Source organism: Lepidothrix coronata, unplaced genomic scaffold (genome assembly GCF_001604755.1).
Source record: "Lepidothrix coronata isolate B3197 unplaced genomic scaffold, Lepidothrix_coronata-1.0 Scaffold156, whole genome shotgun sequence".
Taxonomy (NCBI): Eukaryota; Metazoa; Chordata; class Aves; order Passeriformes; family Pipridae; genus Lepidothrix; species Lepidothrix coronata.
The window spans coordinates 1347388-1372194 of record NW_016690336.1 but is presented as its reverse complement, the minus strand read 5'-3'; the positions used below and the strand labels follow the sequence as shown (position 1 = coordinate 1372194).

The window sequence follows — 24807 nt, the reverse complement described above, 5'->3', positions numbered from 1 at the left end:
GTAATTACTATTATAATTACTATACTACTATAATATTATAATTATAATTACTATTATTATAACAATATAAACCTTATAATAAAATAAACAATGCAATATCAATAATAAAATAATCTAAAATAATAAATATATTAATAGCATTAATATTTTATATTATGTATAATATTATATATAAAATACAATATGTATGAATATTGTATGTTATCTGTTAATATTGTGTTTGGTAATTACTATTATAACTACTATTATCATAACAATATAAATAATATAATAAAAATAATAGAATAAAATAATCACTCTATGAATATAATTAATATTTTATATTATGTATAATGTTATATATGATATATGAATATTGTATATGATCTGTTAGTGTTGTATATTGTAATTGCCAGTACAATTACTGTTATTATAATGTAAATAATAGAATAATATTAAATGATAAATATATCACTATAATTAATATTTTATATCATGTACAATATTTGTTATTATATATTAATACTGTATATTATCTAACAATATCGTATGTTGTAATTACTGTTATTATAATAATGCAACTAATATAATAATGCAACTAATATAATAATGCAACTAATATGGTAATGTAATATCTTGCAAACAATATAATAATATAGCATAATACTATAAATAATATCACAAAAACATGATAAAAATAAAATAAAAAAATCTGATTCTGGGATTTTTAATAATGTAGCAAAAACATGGTGCAAATTCCCGACTGGAGTTTTGGGAAGCGGGACGCGGGGAGTGTGTGTGTGGGGGGGGAGTGCAGAACCGCCTCCGCGCCGCCAGGGGGCAGCACCGCCCCGCCGCGGGTCCCGTGTGGCCACGCCCACCAGCCCCGCCCCTCGGCCACACCCACCGGTCGCTCCCCCGGCCGGCCACGCCCCGGCCACGCCCCGGCCACGCCCCCTGCGCGGAGCCGCGCGATGGCGGCGGCAGCGGGCGGGCGGCGGCGGCGGCGCCGCTGAGCGCCGGGAGAGCCCCGAGGGGCGCCGGGGGCGTCCCGCTCCCCTTCCCCTCCCTCGCACCCCGCTCCCCTGCGCCCCGAGCACCCCCCGCGCCCGCCCGCGCCGCGCCCTCCATGGTTACGGGCGGCCCCCGCGGCCTCGCAGCGCAGCCGTTTGGGCGGGAGCCGGCGCGGGAGCAGCGGCCGCAGGTGAGCGGGGGGAGCGCAGGTGAGCGGGGGGAGCGCAGGTGATCCCCCCGCCCACCGGGGCGGGCACGGGGATGTGGGGGTGGCGTGGGGGTGAGGGAAGGGGCGCGGGGCGCGACCCACGCGTGGCCGCGGAGGCGGAGGGGGGTCACCCCCCCAGCCACCTACCCAGCGCGGGATTTAATGTTTGAATGTTTGAGTGTATGTTTGTACGTGTATTCGTGTGTGTGTTCGTTAATAATAACGGTGGGTTTTAGAAGTGATCACGGATCGGGGCGTGTGAACTCGGTCCGTTGGAGCGAGTCCAGAGGAGGCCACCAAGTTGATCAGAGCAGGATGGAGCACCTCTGCTGTGTGGAAAGACTGGGAGAATTGCGATTGTTCAGCCTGGTGAAGGCTTTGGGGTGATCTAAATGTGGCCTTCCGGTACCTGAAGGGAGCTGACAAGGAATGTGGAGAGGGACTACAAGGGCCTGGAGTGACAGGACAAGGAGGAATGGCTTCAAACTGAAAGGGAGTAGTTTTAGATTGGACTGGGAAGAAATTCTTCCCTGTGAGGGTGGGGAGGCCCTGGCACATGGCTGCCCCATCCCTGGAACTATCCAAGGCCAGGTTGGACAGGGCTTGGAGCAACCTGGGATAGTGGAAGGTTGGAATGAGGTGGCCTTTAAGGTCTCTTCCAACCCAAACCGTTCCATGATTCTATGAACTTCCAGCCACGGTTCTGCAGCGACCCACGACCCCTTCCCCTGCTGCACCCACAGGGACAAACACAGGTCCAAGCTGTGGACCCACCTGTGACACAGGAAACAGAGCTGCAGGCCAGGACTACCATTGCCATGATCTCCTCCCACCGCCCACCCACCTCCCTGCCACGGGATTACCTGGATCCGTGGACACCCCCACGCAGGACACTGGGGCATGCAGTCAGTGTGGAACCCACCTGGCCCACGGCCTGGCCACAGCCCTCTCAGCAGCTCTGGGCTGAGCCCGGGACCAAAGGCTTGTTTTAGGAGGGATATTCCAGCTTGGGAGCTCATGGCCTGGATCCTGCCTGCACCATCCCTCCGGGAGATGCTCCAAGCTGGAGCGTTGGAGGGGCACCCTCCTTGCTGAGAGCTCTGTCCCCTCCCCAAGGGCTCTGTCCCCTCCCCGAGGGTTCTCTCCCCTCCCTGCCACTGCCTCCGTGCATCCCAAATGGGAATCCCAAATGGGAAGGTCCGGGCTGCCCCGCTCCAGGCTCTCCCACGCTCGAGTAGCTGCGTCCTCCCTCCTCGGCCAGCACTTGCTTATTCCTCATCTTGGATGTCATCGAGGGTGGAAAATGTGACAGGAAGGAAGGGAGGCTTTTTTTCCCTCCTGCTAAATACGGACTGACATTAAAAATCCAAATACTGTCGTGAAAGGAATCCCAACCTCTGTTTGTTGGAGGAGGGAAGAGAACGATGTTTTCTGGCTTTTCGGCTGTGAGGTTCCAGCTGGGAAGTTTCGCAAGGAGCGGCGGAGTCCTTGCCGGGAGCCTCAGGAATTTACTGAGCTTGTTCACAGGACGCTCTGCAGCGTCTTATGCTAAAAAAATTAGTCATCCCTTCTCCGCCTGGCCGTGGCTGGGGGGAGCTTGCCGTGAGCATGCAGGATGCTTGGAAATATTTAGGGATTTGTCCTCCTGTACAAGGAGTTCTAGAAACAGGAAATAAAACTGCAGCCCAAACAGGAGTTTTTCATCTTTATTTTAATTCCTGTTGCTGCAGCAGCCTGTGGCTGGGAAGGGAAGGCTGTGCACGGGGTGGCTGCAGCCGGGTTTGCAGGGAGGGTTTGTCTCTCTCTGTCAGGCGTCAGATGCAAACTCATGCTGTTATTCCCAGAGAGACTGGGAAACAGGCTCGGTGTGGGGCTCTGCGATGAGGAATGAGACCACAGGGATGGTCACGGCACTGCCAGCTCCCCCAGTGGCTTCTGCTGGGGCCAAGGTGAAGAGCCAGGATGTTTTTGGGGAGCAGGGACTGCAGCTTCCCAAGGACCCGGGGGTGCTGGAAGAGAGAGAGAGACTCGGTGTCTGTGCAGGGCAGAAGGTGGGTGCTGCCACCTTCCTGCTCCACATGTTCCTCTCCATCCCTGTGGGACAGATTTCTGGGGGGGTGGGGTGGGGTGTCTGTGGGAAGCTCCAGGGTTTTTGCCTGGTCTTTATAAAAACAAATGGTTAAAGCAAGTGGTTGGTTAAAGTTGGTTGAAGGCGGTGGAGTCCCCATGCCTGGAAGTGTTGAAGGAATGACTGGACGTGGCACTCAGTGCTCTGGGCTGGATGACAAGGTGGGGATCGGTCACAGGTTGGACTCGATGATCTAGGAGGTCTTTTCCAACCTAATGGATTCTGTGAAAGCAGTGTGGGGATCCTGGGAAGTGCTGGAATAGAATAGAATGGAATAGAATGCCTTTTCCAGGGCACTGCTGTCCTGGTGCTGGTACCACTGTGTTGTTCCCAGGCTAAGGAGGCACAGCTCCTTTCTGCCTTTCTGAAATGTCACTCTCAAGTAACTGGATCTCTGTGCTTCTTCGTGAAACTGGTCCATGTCCAACATCAGCATCCTTGAGGAAGAGTAGTTTGAATTCCCTCTCTCCCCATCTCCTCCTGCCGCTGACCTACCTCTGCTCTGCTCCAGCCCTCTGTTTGCAGCGGGATGGTGGATCCTGGTTAAAGGTTGGACTCAATGATCTCAGAGTTCTTGTCCAACCTGGTTCTGTGATTCTGACCCAGCGTGGAGGGCGTGGGTTGTGTCACCTCTGCCGTGCTCAGCTGAGCCGCGGTGGCACCCTCCTGGTCTATGTGATGCCCTGGAACACTGGGAAGTGCAAGGTGTGATATTTTGCATGGAACAGACTGCCCATATGCTTCCATAGGGTCAGGAGTGGCACCAGCTGCCGCCTGGTGCTTCAGTCTTGCTGTGACACGGACGGGAGGTCACTCGGCCCTCGCAGCTGCTTTCTGGGCTCATTCACAAATCGCATTTTGCTCTGGAAATAAAACAAATCCCTGGGCTTTCCTGTCGCAGTGGAAGTCATTTAAACATGACCGGGTCCGTAAGCATCTCCAAAGCCTGCGGACAGGAAGAGACACTCGAGTGGAGAGGTAGGAAATGTCCGCATTTATAGCAGTGGCTGATTCATGTCCTGCTCTTAACTCCTTCCCTCCTGCTCTCGGTGGGATCCAACTGCTTTGATTCAAGGCTCAGAGGCTGAGGAGACTCTGGCTGGCTCACAGGACACTGCTGGGTTTTGTACCTCGTGTTTACGTGGTTTGGGGTGGAAGAGGAGTGGGCTGTTGGAGGTGTGTGGTTATCCGAGTCGGATAACCGGAACGTCGGCAGTCACATTAGAAGGGATTAATATTTAATATATAGGGTATGAACCTTGGTGCTTAATCATTATCTGAAGGGCTTAGGAAGAGATTTAGCGATAAGCAAGTGATTCCCGAACTGTCCAGAGTGATTTCTTGCGTATTCCTCTGGAGCAGCTGGTCCTGGATATCCCTAGAGGCTGGTCTGATCCTGTTCTTCCTGATGTCTCCAGCTTTTGTAAGTGGGTAGAGTGGCTTTCATCACGAGTGCTTGCTTCTCATTAAACTCACAAATACTCTGGAAGCCCTTTTTCTCTGATGCAGCTCACGTGCCTGGACTGTGAGGACCTGTCAGTGCTTGAAACTTCTGTGTGTAGCCAAAGCCTGTGGGAAACGTGTCGTGGGATCCGTGGATGTTGCCACTGTCACACAAATCTGCCCAGCCACTACTCCAGAGGCAGCTCATTTGTACTTTTCTCTGGCCAACCTCTTTAGGAGACCTTAAATGTCATCTCCAGGCCCCAGTATGGGCCCGGAACCCCCTGTGATGGACTCTCCTCATGTGGTTTTTTTTTTCAGCATAAGGTGTTTTGTTGTGCAGCAGGGTGGGGGCTGCCCCTCTGGGATGGGGGTTGCTGTGTTTGTGCAGGGAGGGGGTGATGGTGGGGGAGTGATCCTGGTCTGGAGGCCTCAGCACAGGAAAGACATGGACCTGTTGGAGAAAGTCCAGAGGAGACCCTGGAGATGCTGCCAGGGCTGGAGCCCCTCTGCTCTGGAGCCAGGTTGGGAGAGCTGAGGGGGTTCACCTGGGGAAGAGGAGGCTCCAGGGAGACCTTTGAACACCTTCTGGTACTTAAAGGGAGCTTTTAAAAAAAGAGGGAGAGCAACTTTTTATATGGGCAAATTGTGATAGGACAAGGGGAACAATTTTAAACTAAAAAAGAGTAGATTTAAACTAGATATAAAGAAGAAATTCTTCCCTGTGAGGGTGGAGAGGCCCTGGCACAGGTTGCCCAGAGAAGCTGTGGATGCCCCTGGATCCCTGGAAGTGTCCAAGGTCAGGTTGGACGGGGCTTGGAGCAACCTGGGATAGGGGAAGGTGTCTGTGCCCATGGCAGGGGGTGAGACTGGATGGTCTTTCAGGTTCCTTCCAACCAAAACAATCCTGTGATTCTATGCCAGGGCACACAAATAATCCCTCTCCCTTCTCTCCCTGCCCTGAGTGAAAACTCACCTGTTTGAAGGCACCAGCCATGTCATCAAACAAACTGTGTTGTGGTTGCTCTTATGGTACTGGTGTGTTTTGTGGGCTGTAGTTTTGATGGTGGAAGTCAAAACAACTAACTGAGGGTTGGGTTTTGGCATACTGGTCACGTAGAATATCCTGGTGTCTACTGTAAGAGGCATGGAGGTTGGAAATCTTTTAAAAAATGGGTCTGCTTTTTTCCCAAAGCACCTGTGGAAGAATCAAGGAATCACAGAATAGTTTGGGTTGGAAGGGACCTTAAAGATCATCTCATTCCAACTCCCTGCCATGGGCAGGGACACCTTCCACTATCCCAAGTTGCTCTAAGCCCTGTCCAACCTGGCCTTGAGAGTGCTCCTTTTTATTCTTTGTGCAAACACATCACTTGCTCAGGCAGCAGCGACTCTTTATTCCAGAATAATTTGTTGTCCTAATTCCTTCCTGTTGAAGCAACTCCATTTTGCATGGAATAATTAGTACTAATTTGGATCTGGGATGGAAAACAAGAGTCCTCTGACTTCAGAGGAGCAGACAAGAGCGTAACCTCTGCCTCTCCTGCGTGAGTCAGGTCGTGTCGTGCTGTCCCTCCTCTGAAGGAAAATTAAAACCTGTCTGTGAGACAGAACATCCCGGGTTGGTGGGAGGGAGCAGGAGGTGGAGGTGTCACGGATTTTAAGCCTTCTGCTTTTGCAGGGAGTCAAGGACATGTGTGGTGAGGAGGAATGGGCCACCACCTCCTTCCCTCTTGGCTGACACTGAGGAACAAATAAACAAAAATGTTCCCACCGTGCTGATGTGAAAAGCTGCCTCTGAGCCAGCCTGGCCTGGTGGTGGATTCCTGGAGCCCCAGCCAAGTACTTGAGACCTTTTTATTGCCATAACGAGGATTTCCTCATCCTGCCCCACAGTCTGACTCGAGCCACAGCTATTTTTTGGTCCTTCCGGGAAGACATCCCTGCTCTGCCTTCCTCTGCATAGCAAAGGGAAACCAGCCAAATCCCTTCCCTCCCCCAGATCCCTTCCCTCCCCCAAATCCCTGTGTGTTTGCAGAAGGGGAGGTGCAGGCATCCTCCCTGACTTCTCAGCGTTTACCTGGGGAGCATGAAGTGAATTCCACAGGCAGTATCACCCCTGCCTGTCTCTGGTAGGTTCACTGTTTGCTGTTGGGGTTGTGAGCACCAAGGGGGTGAACATCTCTCCAGGCTGAGTCCTGGAGGCAGTGGAAATGGGAGATGTCTAGCCTGGAAATCCCAGCTGGCAAGAGATGGACTTCCCAGTGTCTGGATACCCAACCACTAGAAGCTTTGGCTGATGGATGCTACTTAGACAGAGAGTTTTAAGACCTGGATTAATAACTTGGGGGCCCAAAATGCTGCTTGACTCTGCAACTGCATGGATAAAATTGTGTTAGAGGCTGATTGCAGAGGTGCATACCTGTGTGGAAAACAGGGTTCAGCGTGTTCCAGCTTGTAGGTTTTGTGTATCCAAGTTAAGTAATAGATGACAGGAAGCCTTGATCCAGGTATGAGCAGTGAATCAATCAGGGCTGGATTGCTCTGGGGTTGAAGCAGCCCCCCCCCAGGATGACTGTCCTCCCATATCACGTCTGATGTTTCGAAATAATCTCTGGGTTAGGATTGTTCTGATGTTCTAAACCCCAGGGGTTTATCTGGCTCTGGGCTCCACCCCATCCGAGGTGACCTTGCTCTGGGGCTGCAGAGAGCAGCAGTTCTGGTGTAACTGCTGAAGGCAGGATGTCTCCCTGGGTCTGTGCTCGGATGCTGATCCCAGGGAGTTGGGGATCTTCCTCCCAGAAGGCAACTTGTAGAGGATCTGCCCAGAAATGGCACCCAACCATCCTCGCTTGTCTGTTGTGCACCCAGCATGTCATCTTCTGGGGACAGTGATAATACAGGCACAGAATGGTTTGGGCAGGGAGGGACATTAAAGATCATCTCTTTCCAACCCCCTGCCATGGGCAGGGACACCTTCCACTAGCCCAGGTTACTCCAAGCCCTGTCCAACCTGGCCTTGGACACTTCCAGGGATCCAGGGGCAGCCACAGCTTCTCTGCCCAACCTGGGACAGGGCCTCACCACCCTCACAGGGAAGAATTCCTTCCCAATATCCCATCTAAAGCTATTCTCTTTCAATTTGAAGCCATTCCTCCTTGTCCTGTCACTCCATGCTTGTAAAAAGTCCCTCTCCATCTTCCTTGTTTGCTCCCTTCAGGTCCTGGAAGGCCACAATTAGGTCACACCAGAGCCTTCTCTTCTCCAGGCTGAACAATCCCAGTTCTCTCAGCCTTTCCTCATAGCAGAGGTGCTCCAGCCCTCTAATCATCTTGGTGGCCTCCTCTGGACTCACTCCACCAGGCCACAGTGGTGAACTTGCAAACCAAGCAGCAGATCCTCCTGTAATCCCTGGGGATGTGTGGGGTCCATCCCTTGCTTTCCACCTTGTGTTTTTAGAGTTGGTGTCTCAGTTCCTACTCTGGGGATTTCAAACACCTCATTCACAACCCATGGCCAGCTCTGGGCTGATAGGACTAATTTGTGTCAGTAAATGACATCGTGGTACTTGTCAGAGAGGGTTCTGCAGCCAGGAAATCTGTTCCTGGCCTCAACCAGCACAAAGTCCTGTTAGCTCCCAGTAGGGCATCTCTTACTCCATCCACGAAAAACTCTGCTGTGCAGACCCAGCCCTGGACCAGGGACAGGAGAAATGGAGCTGGAGGAAGAAGCAACCTGCCAAGGCAGTGAAATAGGTGGAAGAAAAGCCAGGAGGATACTCAGATCTGGCTACTGGTGTCAGGGTGACCTGAGACACTCAGCAAAACGTGGGGCAAAAGGGACAGACCTCACAGTCCTGAGGCTGTTAGAGGTTTCTAGAAGGCTGCAAAGCTCAACTAAGTAAATCTCACTGAGTAAGAGGAGAAATATGAAGAACAGGATTTGCTTTTTTTGTTTTGTTCTGTTTTTAAATAAAAGAATAGCATTTTAGTGGTTTATAAAGATTCCAGCAGCGCTCTGGGAAAGCACAGCCTCTTGTTCCAGGCACAGGGATATCCTGGCTCTCGACCTGAAGGTTTTTGAGGTACCATAAATTTTTCTGGTGATAGTGCGTGGCAGGACAGCCTGCAAAACTTCCCTGCTGCTCTACAATTTGAGTCATGTTTTTATCAGGCCAGCAGATAATCATCTCACTGGTGTTCCAGAAGCAAAGCTCTTATGGATGTGTTTGAGAAGGCTGAAAATAAATATATTCACATGTGTTTTCCAGTGTTGCTGAACATGTGGTGTGTCTTGGAGCCTCTGGATTTCACTCTCTGGCAAACTGGCCACTCTTGGAAGCTCAGAAGTACAACTTTAGTCCAAATGCTGGAGCTTCATGCCCCTCCCATAGCAGACACTAAAGCCACCCCTCCAAGATGAATTAGAGATGAACAGAGATGAGTTAGGAATGAATAATAAATTGGAAAGCATGGATAATCCTCAAGATTTTCTCTTGAGGAGACTTTAAACCTATTTGGCTACAGGCAAATAGATGTTTTTAATCCCAGTTGCCGTGTAGAATTTGCATCCTCATTCCAGGCAGGGTGGGAATACTGGGTGGGATCTTTGGTGGCAGCAGCTTGTCTTTGGATACCCGGCTAGCTGGAGGATTGAGACTGGGATTAGAAAGGTTAAATTGTTTTCTAAGCTTATCTAGGAGTGTGCTTGAAACCCCTCTGGTGAAGAAATTTTCCCTTCTATCCAATCTAAACCTCTCCTGGCACAACTTGAGGCTGTTTCCTCTCGTCCTGTCCCTTGTTCCCTGGGAGAAGAACCCGACCCCCACCTCACTACAAGCTCCTTTCAGGGAGTTGTGTACTCAGACAACTCATTTGTCATCTTCTGTACCTGGCTTGGTCTTCAGTGGTTGTGCAGGAGTTATTTTTTTTACTCCAGCAGGTGCCTGGAGGTGAAATCTGTGGCCCAGCCGTTGGTCTGTGTTGCAGCAGTGTCTGGACTTGGGCTGTGCTGAGCAGGCACACCTGGCCTCCCAAAACCCAGCAGCCAAATGAATAAAAACTAAAATAATAAAATAGGCAAGGACTAACTGACAGAGAAAAAAGGCAGCTTTGGAAGGGTTAAGATGAATCTCTGCTCTCCTGGGGGGTAACTAAAAGGCACACTCATCCTTTCTCATCCCTCCCATCCCCTCCTCGGATGAGACTCCAGAGAGGATGACAAACCTGGTGGCTGCTTGAACAATTTCCACCTTGGGTCCATCAGCATGTTAAAGTGGTTTGGAGGGTCCCCAAGCGTCTCCATCCCTCTGGATGGTTGTTGTGAGGGTCCCTGCAGGAATTTATGTCCCTCAGCCAGGGCTGCAGGGGAGCTCTTGGTGACTCCGGTGTAAAACCGGTGCTGTGTGTGCACAAAGGTGACGGATCTCTTGATCCACCCAGGACAGGCTGTGGAGGCACCTGAGTGTCTGATGCTGCTGCTTGTGTCCAGTTCTTATCCATGACATAACACAGGGTTTGCTCTTTGCCTCCTTTGAAATCTGTTAGACCAGGCTCTGTGCCTGTGCAGAGGTATTTGCCTTTTTGTTTTTTCCACGATATTCTGTGGGGGTTGCTCAAGTTTATGTAACTCCCCATATGTTGCCCTCTTCCTGTGGAAACTTGAAGATAAATTGTGAAATGCAGGGAGCTGCTTTAAAAGGATACATCCTCAGCTGGATCTTTGCCTGTTTCTGGCAAGAAAAGGGGAACCTCAGAGCCCTCTGTCCTTGTTCCCTTCTCACACAGCTGAGTGAGCAGCGTGGGATGGAGCACCTGATGCTGCCCTGTTGCCCAACACTGGGATGCTGCTCCAAGAGGAGCCCATGGTGAGCTGGCAGCAGGCTCCAGAGCAGGAACGTGCTGTAAGGAAGGGTGGTGGTTTCTCCATGGAGGGGCTGCAGCCCCAGCACCGTTCCCTGCAAGCCCTCTCCCATTTTCCAGAGCTGCTGCATTCCCTGCAGTGCACTTCTGCCCAGCATTGCTTTCACTGAGCTTTAATTCAGTGTTAATTGAAACACGTGGCTGGACCTGATCTTGCCAGGTGCTGCTTGGTCTGCATTCCCATGTATATCATGGAATCATGGAATTGTTTGGGTTGGAAAAGCCCTCTAAGACCATCGAGTCCAACCATTCCCCCAGCACTGCCAAGGCCACCGCTAACCTGTATCCCCAAGTGCCACATCCACAGGGCTTTTGGGAACTCCACCACTGCCCTGGGCAGCTGTGCCAGGGATGGACAACCCTTTCTATGAAGAAATTTTCCCCAATATCCAACCTAAACCTCCCCTGGCACTGCTTGAGGCCGTTTCCTCTCCTCCTGTCCCTCGTTCCCTGGGAGCAGAGCCCGACCCCCTCGGCTCCCCCCTCCTGTCAGGGGGTTGCAGAGAGCAAGAAAGTCCCCCCTGAGCCTCCTTTTCTCTAGGCTGAGCCTCCCCAGCTCCCTCAGCTGCTCCTGCTGCTCTAGCCCCTTCCCCTTGCCCATATCGAGGAGGTTTGGGGATGCTCAGCATCTTGCAGATGGGGGTTCTTGCACTCCTGTGGGACACAACCCTGGTAGATTGATGCCTCTTTTTCACTGCAAACCAGAATGAAGCCCTTCACCCATCACCCAGCTCCTTTGTGCTTATCTTTTTTGAAAATCGTTCAGTCCCAAGTGTGAGAGCAGTTGCAGGCAGGATGCTGGCAGAGCTTCCAGCCTCCACTGAGGAATTACACAGCGTGTAATTAGGGTCTCTGAAAACATCCATTTCCATTCCCTCTCCACCCCCCCAGCCCCAGAGCAAAGCCAGGAAGCCCAGCCCCTGAACAAACCCCCTCCCTTTTGAACTTCAAGGCTGAGAAACTGAATTTTGACTCTGAACATTGAGCTGGTTTGACTGGTGGACGGAGAACGAGGAAGTCTGTGCACAAGTGGATGGGAGAGGTGGAAAGTCCTGAGGGCCTGAGGGGAAAAAGTGCTTCAGAGATGAGCCACACAGGTCTGATGATGGTTGGGTGGAAACTGCAGCCAGGGCTCCTGGGCAGCCAGGCAGCCTCAGCAGTGACGGGAAGGCTGAGCTCCTCCACATCCAAACCCGGGAATTGACCTATTCCGTGGGGCTTTTTTTGAAGTTACTGCAAGATCATGACTGGTTTTAGGAAGCCAAGAACTTTGCAGTTGCTCAATACTCGCTCAGCTGCTTTGGTATGTGTTATTTGGAATGGTTTTATTTTTGTGGAGTGGATTTCGAGTTGCCAGCATGGGATCTTTGGAGATTAACGTGCTTGGCTCGTGTGGAAAGAGGTGCTGGTGTGGTGGGGCCTGGCTTGGTGGCTGTGGCCTCATTAGAGGTGACATGGCTGGGCAGGTGACTTTGGGCAGCACAGCAGACTAGAACACAAAACTTGTAGTTTGAGGTGTTTAAACTGTCTCTGCTGCCCAAAACAAGTTGCTGCCTTTTGCTGCCCATAATCCAGGGTGCCCAAGTTTCACAGAATGATGGAATGGTTTGGGATGGAGGAGACTTGAAAGACCATCCATTCCAAACCCCCTGCCACAGGCAGGGACACCTTCCACTATCCCAGGTTGCTCCAAGCCCCGTCCAACCTGGTTTTGGACACTTCCAGGGATGGGGCAGCCACAGCTTCTCTTGTGTTTGGAGAGTGCAAATCTCACCCACTGACAGTTTGGCTCAGTTTGGGAGAGAATCTTTAAAACTGTGTTTTGAAGCCTTCAAGGATTCATCCTTTTAGGAGGCTGATGGTGCTGCATGTGGGCACAGGGGGATTTCATTTTGGGCTGTTCAGTGCCCACAGGCCGAGAAAGGTAGCAAGGATTTAAGGGAATTGAAGCTCCAGGAGCCCTGTGTGCTGAAATTCCACCCCGCTGTGCCAGGGAAGGTATTGCTGCCCAGCTGAGATCTCCTCTTTATATTTGATATTGAATTTTCCCTCTCCTGCCGCTTCATTAGGGCAATGGAGTCATAGACATGTCAGTAATTAACTAATGAAGGACATGGGTGGTAGCACAGCAAGCAGCTTCCATGGCCATGTGGCTGTTATTCCATGATTTTCAGTCCAGCAGGGAAAGGTCATCTTGGGATACCTTCACCATGCTCTTTGTGGCTGTGGCCGATCCCATCCTATATCCAACACTTTCCATGTCACTTCAGCTGTTTCCAGCCCCCTGGATGGTCATGGCAATGCCATTTTCCCCCCTCCATCAGCAGATCCCGAGCCCAGGGATTAGGAAGATGGCTGCCACTTCCACATTTTTTTTCCCCATTTTGCCTGTTACAGTAATTGTTACTGATCTTTTCAAGCATTCCTGGAGCTCTGTCTGCACTGACAGGACTGGGCTGTTGGGGCAGGAGGATTGTTTTGCTCTGGAGGTGACAAATGGCAGCTCAGCTCCTTTGGGATGCTTTGATGTGACTCACCAAGAGATTCACTTCCCGAGGGAGCACCTGGCATCCAGAGCTCAGTCCTCCGTGCCCCTCCCTGTCCTTATTAGAGGTGGGAATGCCAGCCTTGGCTGTAGGGTTGAAGCAAATGCACTGTGAGCAGCAGGGACGTTGACTTCCCTTTTCCTGCCCTCTGAAGGTCCTACAGCCTCTGCTCAAAGTTCAGCCACTGGGTTCCTTCATTTTGGTGGATGTACTTCAGCCAGTTCTGAAGCGTTTCTGACCACCCCAATTTGCCTTGTGGTCACTTGATGTGAGGTTACAAATGACCCCATCAAACTGTGGTGTTGGATGTTACGTTAGAATCAATTTTTCTCATTGCTGAAGGTTTTACTTCACGTATTTTTGGAAGCTGGGCTCTGATTTTACTTTGAAGCAGTGAAAACATTGAATAAAACACTAGAGCTTTCAAAGCACTTGAACTGTGTTCTCCCTTCAGACATTCTGTCGCTTCCATCCTGGATCTGACCCCAGACACCTGCTCTGAGATGTGCCTGGGTCACAGAGGCACTTGGATCTACATCTGGAAAGAAGTGAGAACATTGGGAATGATGGTTTGGAGGACAGGAACTGAAAATGTATGTGGTTGTTAAATCTGTTCTTGCTAATAAGAGCCACTTGAATTTATTTTTGGGTGCAATTTTGGTCCCTCCTATTCTGGAGCTGAATTCATGGCTTGTGTTTTGGATTGTCTCCTCCTTCCCTCTTGGTCTCCAGCTGCCAAACCCTCTCTTCTCCCCCGTGCCCTGGCATGTGGCACTGCAGTATCCCAGACTCCAGCACTGCAGATGTGCCAGCTGGAGACACCGAGCTCGTACAGGTCTAAATTTTGGAAGCAGCAAAAAATGATTGACTTGAGGAAAACCTCGTTTGGGCTGAATTTTCTCCCTGCTCAGGGCCCAGCGATGTCGAGCAGGCGCCTTGGAATCTTTGTGCAGGAGAGCTCCCAAGGGGAGCTGCCGTTCTTAGGATGGTTCGGGTTAGAAAGAACCTTAAAGACCATCTCATTCCAACCCCCTGCCGTGGGCAGGGACACCTCCCACTAGACCAGGTTATTCCAGGCCCCGTCCAGCCTGGCCTTGAAGCCGGTTCTCCTCACAGGCATCCTCTGCTTTTACAAACCCATTCCCTAAATTATCTCTGTTGACAAAATCACACTTACGTCAAGCACTTGCCCACTTAATTCTTCCACTTGTGATTTTTCTTTCCTCTGGGCAGGGTTGTTTGTCAGCAGCTTTGAGTGCAAAGATGCCTATTTGTTAAGTCTTTCCTGGCTGCCGAGTTTGAACTCTTTAATATTCCTGTCTTCTGTGAGCTCTCTTCCATGAACTTTCCTTCACTTCCCTCTCCTTCACTTCCCTCCTCCCATTTATCAAAGCCTTGCTCACAGATTTGGTGTCCAGGGAGAGGCTGGGGTATTCCTGTTGTGTCACACCAGACTGCCTGTCATCCCTGGGGAAAAGGGGAGGGATGTGAAATAAAAGGAGTTGGTGCTTCCGTGCTTATTGAGAAATGCTGGCCTTTGAGATGCCCTAAGCCTGAAAGTCTCATGCTTGGTGATTAGACCTAATGGTGCTGACCTCTTCCCGCTTGAGTTGTCCACTGTCTGATCCAAAAGGGACTTGTTCCCTCGGAAGTGGGCCTTGTTCAGCTCCCTTTAGGTAGTGGGCAGCTGAGAAAGCAACACTTTTGCTTTTTTCTGACAGAAAACATCCTGCAGAGGCTTCATTACTAATAATAAACTGCTAAGCCTTGTCATCTTTGATTGTCAGGCATGTGCTGTGAGCTGAAATCTGTGGTTTAGTCACAGAATCATGGGATGGTTTGTGTTGGAAGGGACCTTAAAGACCATCTCATTCCACCCCCTGCCATGGGCAGGGACACCTTCCACTAGCCCAGGTTGTTCCAAGCCTTGTCCAACCTCGTCTTGGACACTTCCAGGGATCCAGGGGCAGCCACAGCTTCTCTGGGCAACCTGTGCCAGGGCCTCCCCACCCTCACAGGGAAGGATTTCTCCCTGATACCAAATCTAAACCTCCTCTCTTTCAGTCCTGTCCTGCAACCTCCCTCTAACCTTGGTGCCAGCTGTGCCTATTTCACCGTTTGCACTTAGTATTCCCACTTCCTGCTTAATAACAGGATGGTCAAGCCCTGTCTTGTCAAAATTGGATGTTCTCTGGGGCTCAGGCACAGCTCTCTCGTTATTCCTTGGCTGAGCAGGGAGGGCTGTTGCCCTGGTGCCAAAGGGAAAGGAAGGTGTGAGGAGCTGAGGGGCTGTTTCATGACGGAGGTGAGCTGATGTAAGATGGAGGTGGTGCTGTTCTGGAGAGTTTATTTTTCTGTTCCCTTCTTTCTGCACGTGTTGGACCACGTCTGGTGATGGGGCAAGGCAGCTGGGCTTGCTTTCCTTGGCGCCAGGCCACGCTCCGGCACGGCACCCTGTCCCGGCTGACGCTTTGCCAGGTGAGCTGATCCCACTGTGGCTGACACAGAGCCTGGCACGGGCAGCTCTGGCAGTGCCTGGGGTGGGAGGTGGAGGAAAAACGAGCTCTCACCTGGTGGCAGAGACCTGTGTGATCATCCAGCTCGCAGAACCCCAGGTAACCCACCACGGAACTCCCGACTCCAGCCGGTGCCCCGAGCGCCTGACTCCTGCCTCTGGGTAGGCTGAAATGGAAATGTGGAAAACAGATGTGACCTACTGATACTATCTTGTTTAACTGTCTATATCCAGATGTTTCCAGCTTGTAGTGCTAATTTCCACTTGCAGTTATCCAAGAGCTAACTCCAAGATGCTCTCTGCCTTCATGTCTGGGAAGAGGAGCAAAACTAGCCTTAACATTTATTGTTTTGCTTGACCTGGCATCTTTTGCATCCAGGTAGGACAAGCCTGTCCATCCCCAAACTGTCACTTGCATCTCAAAATCTTCTTCTACTGGAAGTTTTTCTGCATTATCTGGGTGGGAGGATTGAAAAGCAAGAGGAATCAGGTTTTTGCCCAGGAAATTCCGTACTTTGCAAGGGCATTTCACATCCGTTTTAGAAGACAGTGTGAGCAGCTTTCTCCAAGGGATGCTCTTCCCTCAGGACTGCAGTTTTGTTAAATTTCATCAGCACATGACCACAGAGCACAGAAGGACTCACAGGAATGTTTCTAACTCCCTTTGAAAGGCAAGCTGTTCCTTCAGCTTCTTGCAGAATCAGCCTGACAGGAGACACTGTAATCAGGCTGCAGAGGTAATTGCATTTGTAATGTGAAAGACAGAACAGAGTCTACAATTCCCATCCTCGACTGGCTCTGCGGGGACTCAAGGTAGTCCAAAAAAAACCCCAAAACCAGCAGAACCAACCATTGCTTTTGACATTTGCGATCGGTCTGGGCAAAACATTAGGAAACAACATCCTCAAGGGGACAAGATGATCTCATACATCTGACTTTAAAGCAACATACTCCCGTGGAAACTTGTTTCTGTGCCTATTCTAGAGCACTTGGCTGCTGCCTGGACTTCCCCTGCCCCCCACCCCAGACCAGCTCAGCTTAGTCAGCAAGTTCCAGTTCAACTTCTCTTCTACCTTTTATTTTGTGCCTGTACCTGAGTTAGCTCCATTCCTCAGTAACCAGTTCCTTGTCACAGGAAAGGCTTCCAGGATGCTTCCAGCAACTTACTGTCCATTTCCTGAGGAGAACTGCTTGCTTTTAAGTAGTTCGCCCGAAATCTTAACTATTCCAGTGCAGCTAAGGCTTCCTGTGTTGGTTGACCTTCTTGGGATGAAGTTCCAGCCACCCACATGCACTGTCTGCATTTAGCTTTGAGTCTGGAGAACAAATCTGTGCTGCAGGATTTCGCCATCGCCGCGTTGTTGTTCCTTTGACACTGTGATGTGCGATAATTCTCAGTGTAGCAACTGTGATTTACAAGCAGCAGCTCTCTGCTGTTTATTGCTGTTGAATCTTGAGGGCTGTGGAGACAAGAAGCTGGGCTGGAGTGGGTCATAAGGGTTGGATGTCCCAGCTGGAGCTCCGTGGTTTGGGCTGCGGATTCTCCTGCAAAGGCAAATCCTCCCTGGTCCTTCCTCGAGCCAGCCCTGAGAGCAGGTCAGACCTTTTTGATTTTCATACCTCTTCAATATGAAGACAGAGAAAGGATCTTGGCATCCCAGGTGGAGATGAGCTTGTTTGCATCCAAGTTACTCAAGGATTTCCTCTAATAAAGCCTTGGCGTTCCCCGTTTGCCTGGCTTGAGCACCGGGCTGATTCCTTTCTTCTCTGCCATCATTGTAGGTGTGGTGTGGACTTTCCCAATAGGACATTGCTCATTCATTCCCCTTTTTTAAAAAAGAATGTAATGGATTGTCTTTTCAGGGTCTGATTCTTGCTGGTTTTTTGGGAGCAGATGCCAACAGCTGATGTGACCGTGCATGAAGTGATACGTAGGTACCAAATAAGCAGAAGCTTATCTGGAACTGACTGCAGTCTCCTCTCTGCCTCTGAAGGATTTGCTCTCCTTGGAAGGTTTCCATTTTCATTGAATCCACCTGTAGCAATGAAACCCAAAAAAACCCGTGAACTCCCAGTGCCAGCAGACTGACTGGTGTTGGTGTTTGGGCTTTAACTGGGGAGAATGAGTCAGCCTGTCCTCAGAAAGCACCAGAACCGTCGGCACCACTTGACCGCTGTTTTCCCGTTGCTCCCTTTTGTTACTCTCTTTTTCCTTTTGTTGAAGCTTTTAAGGGCCAGGGTGCACGTTGGTGAGAGTGTCTGGATGTTTCCCATTACTGGGAGTCTCCTGTTTGTGTCTTCTCTGCTTATTTTTTTCACAAGGAGGATCAGAAAGATGCAGAGATCAAGACCTTGTCTGAACCTGATCTTGTGGTATCATAACTCTAACTGCTGACCTTAGGGAGCTGGACTTAATCACTCCATAAATAAATCTTTATAAATCTGCATTTACACCATAGAAATTCACACAAGCTGATGGCAAAGTCACTTAAAGTGCAACAGAATAAAAAAATATTAACTGTTTTGGGGTTAAGTGTTTAAAGGTAGGTTAATACCTCTCTAGAGGCCATGGAGGACTATGAAGATACATCAGACTCTGGTATACCAAACTCTTGTGTTTGGTCTTTGGGATATGGCCTTGGTGCCTCAGGACCATCCTTTGCATGCTGGTCACTCATATTTTTCGTTGTTCATCCCCTTTTCCTAATGAAAAGAACACAGGGATGTACAGTAATACCATAGTAGAGTGTGTGTGCCCGGGTGCTGAGGGCACATCTTTGGCTTGTCAGCACGGGGGAATATCTGCATGGAAAGTGGTGCTCGTGGAGATGGGAACCATCCCGGCCGGAGTCGGAGCAGATGGGACGCGCAGCCTGAACCAGCCCGTCTCGTTTATGCTTTATTAATTAGACATGTTATCAGAGTCATCTGTGTTTTCTTCCCTTTTCTCTTTGCAAACCAGTTCTGCTGCTTCGCTGCCCGCAGAGGCTCTGATGAGGAGCCCAGTTTGAATCCTTGAGACTGGCACGGCAACACTTGTTCACTGTGGTCTGTGTTAAATGCCCTAAAGTGTCTGGGGTGAGGACTCAGAGGAGCTTTGGGAGCTCTGGGGATGATGATTTTTGGAGATGATGGTGCTGTCCTGGTGGCACATCCTCCCTCTGTGTGCTGTCAAGTGTCTGTAAGCACTTCCACCACTTGTGTTAATCACAGAACCCCAGGATGGTTTGGGTTAGAAGGGACCTTAAAGAGCATCCAGTTTCACCCCCTGCCATGAGTGGGGACACCTTCCACTATCCCAGATTGCTCCAACTTGGCTTTGGACACTTCCAGGGATGGGGCAGCCACAGCTTCTCTGGGCAACCTGTGCTGCTGCTTGCTGTAGGATGCTTAAAAACGTACATGGATCTAAAAGGTGACTGGATAAACTCTTGGAAAGAAAATATAAAGATCCCTGTGCAGAAGCAGTCCATGCTGGAGACTGAGAAGTGTCTGGGGAGAAAATGGTATGTGCTGGTGCGGGTCTGACCTTGCTTCCTTGACCTGTCGTGTTGCTGTTGGAGTTATTAAATTAAATGGATCTTGGATGAGGTCTGTCCTGCACTTTGGGAAAGTCTCAGGCTGTCTCCCTCTCCATACTCAGTTTTAAGATTTTATTGAAGGAGAGGAAAACCTTTCAGAGGTTAAAGTGCTCGGGTGGGAGCCAGCAGTAGGGATTTTCCCCAGATTTCCCTTTGGACCTCTGTTCCCCAGGGGGTTGATATCCACATCCTCAATGGCAGTGCCCTTATCTGCATGTGAGGGTGAAGTGGATCATAAAACCCTTCCAGTGAACCCCCCTTGTAGTCTAAAGCTGCACCAGAGGAGGTTCAGGTTGGACATGAGGAGGAAATTCTTCACAGAAAGGGTGCTTAAACATTGGAAGGGGCTTCCCAGGGAGGTGGTGGAGTCACCATCCGTGGAGGTGTTCAAGGAAAGGCTGGACGTGGCACTCAGTGCTCTGGGCTGGATGAGGAGGTGGGGATTGGTCACAGGTTGGACTTGATGATCTCAGAGGTTTTTTCCAGCCTAAATGATTCTGTGTTTCTGTGAGTGTGGTGTGCCCACCTCTGATGGGGGAGACTGAAACAGGAGTTGGACTCGATGATCCTTGTGAGACCCTTGGAGCTCAGGATATTCTGTGAAACCCCATAAAACCAAATTCTGTGATTCTGTGAAACCCTGTAAAGCCAGCCTGAGTATCCGCCTTTCAGACACGTGGGTCTGTTTTATAGCCACCGTTGGGTGAGGTGGAGATCTTTGGCTTTGCTTTATGTCTGATGCCCTTCCAGGGAAAATATTCACTCACTGAACGAGCAGCAGGATCATCCCTGCACGCAGAGGGGGGGAAGTGGCTTTGAATGATGGGCTTGTCGGCTCACTTGGATACTGCCCAGATCCCTTCCCTTCCAGCAGGACAAGAATCACCGTGCCCAGGCTCTTCCCTTGCACATACACTCAGCATATGTTATCCTTGGAGTCCTTTTCCCGGGCATGCCTTTGTGCAGGCACAGCGTCTTCCGTGGTAATGGGATGCTGGTGCCTTTTGTCAGCAGAGTTAATTGGGTCCCTCAGTGCCGGGATATTTCCTGCTGCCGCATCCTCTTCCCGAAGCTGCGCCTCCACCTCGGGAGCTTCCCTGCTGGTGGAGATGGGATGCTGAGCTCTCCGCCGTGCCTGGAGCCAGCGGAGGTTAAATCACGGATGAACCTTTGGGGGATGCACATGCTGGGAGGCTACTGGAGTCATTTTAATTGCGGTGTGTTTATCGAGCTTGCTGTAAACACAGCAGGAGGCTGCAGCTTCTCCAGAGCCTGGAAGCCAAAGGTGTATCGATCCCAGGGAGCTTGTGGGGAGAGCTCAGCCAGGTTGTTCCCAGCTGAGGATGAAATCTCCCTGTATCCTGTTCTTCTTCCTCAACTTGTGTCCGGCTGTAATGATTTTATAACACAATTTTGCCGGCTGATTGCTCCTCCCTGTTGCTAGGGATGGGGGGGGAAACTCAGGAATACTCATCTCCAGCAGTCCAACACTGCAGATAACATTGAGTCACTGCCGAAAGCCTAAAAGCAAAACAGATGTTCTGTTTCGAGTGACTAAGTGAAGTATTAAAGGTACCAGATGAGCAAAGTTTTAACTGAAGTATTTAATTTGTGGTTGGCAGCTGAGACAAAGCATGGGCAAACAAGGTGCAGTGCAGAAGTGGCCTCTCTCCTGTATTATGCAGCCTGTATGTTTTCATAAATTTTTTTTTCCATTTTTTTCCCATTTTTTAAATAGGTCTTTCCGGCTTGACTCATTCTCTCTGTAGTTGTAACCTTTAGTTCTGGGTGGGAAGGCAGTTATTTTGTGAGACATGAGACCAGTGGCAGGGTGAGTGGGCTTTTGTTGCTGCCTCTGTCATCTCACTGTTTGTCAGGTCAATTCCCTAGGAGTGGCTTGTGTCTGTGAAGTTGGAGATAATTATACCTGTTCTCAAAAATAAGGAAACTGTACTTAATGGTGCATCTGCTCGGCCTTGCTTTTGAATTCGTGAATGAGTAGAAAACTTAAAATGTGACTGTCATGCAGCTGTTATTCTCTGAGTAAGAGACAATTTTTGATGACCTGTGTTCTTAAAAAATATGCATAAAATTACATGAAGATCAGAACTGTGATCCCGGGATCCTGGGCTCGTTGGGAGCCAAGGTGTTGGGTTCCCATTCCTTTGATCCTTGATGAGAAACCTGCAGCACTGTCTGGCTGTGTGAAGCCCAGGTGCTGTGTCCCTCATTGCCACTCCAACCTGAGCATGTGAGAACATAAAAGGGAAGGAATTGTGTCCTGGTCCCTCTTCCCAGCAACGTGCAAGTGCTTGTGGGTTCCTCAAGTCCTGTGAATATCTTATGTAAAACACATTATAATCCTGAGAAGGAGGACCATGGCCAGAATTCCCTGCTAGGTAATTCCATAAATCACTGCACTCTGTACTTCTTGGACCAGTGACTTGCATGTTTGGCTGCCCAGCACCACAAAATCATCAGGGGAGGACAGAACAGACCTTGGACTGACCAGGCTGCTCTCCCTGGTGTGTGGGAAGTGGATTTGTACTGCTGGGCCCACGTGGGAGCTGAAGCCAAGGCTCCATCTCGCCAGTCCTGCAGGATTTAGCCTTGTTATTGGCAGGTTTTGGATGTTTTCTATTAAGAAAAAGGCTTTTTGGATCTCTTCTGAGGGTTCCTCCCTTTGGAGGCTTTCTCAGGAGCCCATGTGCTGAGCACTTAATCTTCCACCCCACTTAAGGGAAGAGGGGCAGACACCAAACTCTTGTTGGCACCTTATTTCACTTAATTCTTGCATTTAATTGTTCGTCATTCGGCTTTTAAGAGAGTCTCTGCCAAAATCAAGAAGCTGAAAATTAAAGTAATTATTGTGGTGATGGAAGCAATCAAAGAGGCCATCAGGCTCCTGGTCTGTGTGCTGTGAGGAAAGGTGCAGGCTGGGATTGAGCTCATCTCCAGGGACATGCTGGGCTCCAAGAGTTAATTTTGCCCCTGGCTTCTCTGTCCATGAGTAATCCATTTGTGCTGGGAGGAAATGGCAAGTCCTTGCAGCGAGGACAGGCTTCACTACTGGAGAAAATTATGCCTATTTATCATATGATGCTCTCTGTGCCTTTTTTGTTTGTCCTTCATCTGAACTAAGCTCTGTGGTGATGAGCTTTCCTGTCTGACAGCAGATGTTGTAGTGGCCTGCAAGTGTTCCTCTTTCTTGCACTTGCTGTTTCCCTGAAATTCCTCAGGGAACCAGTCTGTGCTGGGACCACCCAGCTGGGAAGGAGCTTGGCAGGAAAGGACCTGGGAGTCCTGGTGGACACCAACGTGATCTTGAGCCCTGGTGACAAAGGACAGTGTTTTCTGGGCTGTGAGAGACACAGCAGGGCCAGCAGGTCGAGGAGGGGGTCCTGCCCTCTGCCCAGCACTGGTGAGGCCACACCAGGAGCACTGGATCCTGTTCTGGCTCCTCAGTACCAGAGGGACAGGGACAGACTGGAGAGAGCCCAGGGAAGGCACTGGAGCACTTCTGCTGTGAGGAAAGGCTGAGGGAGCTGGGACAGCTCAGCCTGGAGAAGAGAAGGCTCCGGGGGTCTCATCAAAGTCCATCAACACCTGCAGGGAGGGTGCAGAGAGGACGGAGCCAGGCTCTTCCCAGTGGTGCCCAGTGACAGGACAAGGGACAACGGGCACACAGTGAGCACAGGAGGGTCCCTCTGAACATCAGGGAACACAATTTGACTTAGGGGGTGATGGAGCACTGGCACAGGTTGCCCAGGGAGGTTGAGGAGTCTCCATCCTTGGAGATACTCAAACTTTATCTGGACACAGTTCTGGGCAGCCGGCTCTGTGTGACCCGGACGAGCAGGGGGTTGGACCAAGTGGCCTCCGGAGGTTCCTTCCGACCTCAGATGCCCTGTGATTCTGAGATAAGGAGGTTGAGGTCCCGAGGAGATGCAGGACTGGGCTGAGCCCTCTGTAGGGGTGTGACTGTGCACAAATGCAGCTACATTTGGCATCCTACAGCCCTGTGTGATCACACCTCCCCCGCTGCATGTAGTGCTATAAAAATGTGACATGGCTCAATAATCCTTCTCCTGCTGTTTTGGTGTAATTTCTGTCTTTATGCTGTGTGTTTTCTTTGCTTGCTTCCTCCTTTCACCTTCCCAGCTGTCTCCTCAGAGCAAACTTCCGTGACTCTTATTGTTCTGCCTGTTTTCATTCTCCTTCTTGGGTAAATGTATCTTTTTTTTTTTTTTAAGTGTGGTTTCCTAAAGCTCTGCAAAATGCTCTTTCCCTGCTGCATTTCGAAATATTAGTTGCAAAAAAAAGGGAGAAATATACTTAATTCAGGTTCATGTCTTCTTTTATCTGTTTTTCTTTTCAACAATGACTAAAGCCAGTGATAAATAATGCTAATTTTTGGTACCATCTGTGAATGCAGAACCAAGCTGTTTCAGAGCAGCATTTTTGGTGCTTTTATCTGTTCAGAGGGGAAGGGAAAAAGCTCTTTGCATTAGCAGCAGTAACCTATCTCCCACAAATTGTAGTCTGTGCTCCCATCTACCACTAAAACCCAAAGCAAACAAAGATTTCGTGCAGAGACAGGAAACCTTTTGGGTGTAATTGCCGGGAGGTCTTTTGCTTCCACGATTTTTGGGTTCACGCAGCCAGGCAGCCGAGCAGTGCTGCGGGTTCGCTGGGGTGGGTTTGTTATGAGCTCTCACTGCGCTCTAATTCGACGTTTTTGGCAGCTCTGAGGGCTTTAAACACCCTCTGCAAGAGTCTCCTGGCCAGGCTGAGTGAAAGAATGTCCCATGGAGGGAGGGAGGGAGGGAGGGAAGGGGCCGGTGAGTGGAGGCACAGCTGAGCTACGCCCTGATGACAGCCCTGCCCCCAGGCTCCTTTATTTTGGCCTGGAGCCTTCTTTTACATAATCCTGCCCTGATCCCTCTCCTTCTGCAAGGATTGGAGTTAGAGGACCCTCCAGTTTAACCAGATCGATCTGGGAAGCAGTTCCCTCCCATCATCCCAGCCAAGAGGTGGTGGTGTTGGTGGAGTCAGTTGGCTTGGGATGTATCAGAAGACCTCACCAGTACCAGGACTTGATTTTAAGGCTCCTTTGAAGGCTGGGGGGGAAAAAAAAAATTAAACCTTGAATATGGTCTGGAAAACTGTGGAGCAGGTCTGGCTCCTGGAGCCTGTGTGTTGAATAGCTGATGGTACCACAGAACCCCACGTGGGTGAGGTCTCACCTGCAAAGTCCTCGTGGCATTTTTGGGTGTGTTTATCTCTGGGTCATGTGAGATTTCCAAACCAGAATTGTGCTGTGATTTAGGATCACTTTCCCAAACCAGAATTGGGCTGGGATTTAGGATCACTTTCCCAAACCAGAATTGGGCTGTGATTTAGGATCACTTTCCCAAACCAGAATTGGGCTGTGATTTAGCATCAAGTCTTTGGGGAAGCTTGTCATGGCAG

The 24807-nt window shown here is 50.0% G+C and overlaps 1 protein-coding gene across 2 annotated transcripts in view; it reads left to right on the top strand.

The window, feature by feature from the left end:
• Positions 1 to 1115: 1115 nt before the first annotated feature.
• The window catches only part of PTPRA (protein tyrosine phosphatase, receptor type A), a 119417-nt gene continuing 95725 nt past the window's right edge, over positions 1116 to 24807 (top strand). For both annotated transcript variants that reach the window (XM_017829011.1, XM_017829012.1), the window contains exon 1: positions 1116 to 1183. The gene's annotated coding sequence lies outside the window, so the exon portion shown is untranslated. The remainder of the gene's footprint in view (positions 1184 to 24807) is intronic.